The sequence below is a fragment of the Protomyctophum parallelum genome, assembly GCF_964188405.1.
Source record: "Protomyctophum parallelum genome assembly, chromosome: 3".
In the NCBI taxonomy this organism is placed as follows: domain Eukaryota; kingdom Metazoa; phylum Chordata; class Actinopteri; order Myctophiformes; family Myctophidae; genus Protomyctophum; species Protomyctophum parallelum.
In genome coordinates this window covers 2,924,409-2,926,084 of record NC_139698.1, presented here as the reverse complement: position 1 = coordinate 2,926,084, position 1,676 = coordinate 2,924,409, and positions in this window count along the sequence as shown.

Genomic DNA, 1,676 nt, shown 5'->3' with positions numbered 1-1,676 from the left:
CTAACATACAAACTACTAACATACAACACTACAAACATACAAACTACTAACATACAAACTACTAACATACAAACTACTAACATACAAACTACTAACATACAAACTACTAACATACAACACTACAAACATACAAACTACTAACATACAAACTACTAACATACAACACTACTAACATACAAACTACTAACATACAAACTACTAACATACAAACTACTAACATACAAACTACTAACATACAAACTACTAACATACAAACTACTAACATACAAACTACTAACATACAAACTACTAACATACAAACTACTAACATACAAACTACTAACATACAAACTACTAACATACAAACTACTAACATACAAACTACTAACATACAAACTACTAACATACAAACTACTAACATACAAACTACTAACATACAAACTACTAACATACAAACTACTAACATACAAACTACTAACATACAAACTACTAACATACAAACTACTAACATACAAACTACTAACATACAAACTACTAACATACAAACTACTAACATACAAACTACTAACATACAAACTACTAACATACAAACTACTAACATACAAACTACTAACATACAAACTACTAACATACAAACTACTAACATACAAACTACTAACATACAAACTACTAACATACAAACTACTAACATACAAACTACTAACATACAAACTACTAACATACAAACTACTAACATACAAACTACTAACATACAAACTACTAACATACAAACTACTAACATACAAACTACTAACATACAACACTACTAACATACAAACTACTAACATACAAACTACTAACATACAAACTACTAACATACAAACTACTAACATACAAACTACTAACATACAAACTACTAACATACAAACTACTAACATACAAACTACTAACATACAAACTACTAACATACAAACTACTAACATACAAACTACTAACATACAAACTACTAACATACAAACTACTAACATACAAACTACTAACATACAAACTACTAACATACAAACTACTAACATACAAACTACTAACATACAACACTACAAACATACAAACTACTAACATACAAACTACTAACATACAACACTACTAACATACAAACTACTAACATACAAACTACTAACATACAAACTACTAACATACAAACTACTAACATACAACACTACTAACATACAAACTACTAACATACAAACTACTAACATACAAACTACAAACATACAAACTACTAACATACAACACTACTAACATACAACACTACTAACATACAAACTACTAACATACAAACTACTAACATACAACACTACTAACATACAAACTACTAACATACAAACTACTAACATACAAACTACTAACATACAAACTACTAACATACAAACTACTAACATACAAACTACTAACATACAAACTACTAACATACAAACTACTAACATACAAACTACTAACATACAAACTACTAACATACAAACTACTAACATACAACACTACTAACATACAAACTACTAACATACAACACTACTAACATACAAACTACTAACATACAAACTACTAACATACAAACTACTAAACATACAACACTAACAAACATACAACACTACAAACATACAAACTACTAACATACAAACTACTAACATACAAACTACTAACATACAAACTACTAACATACA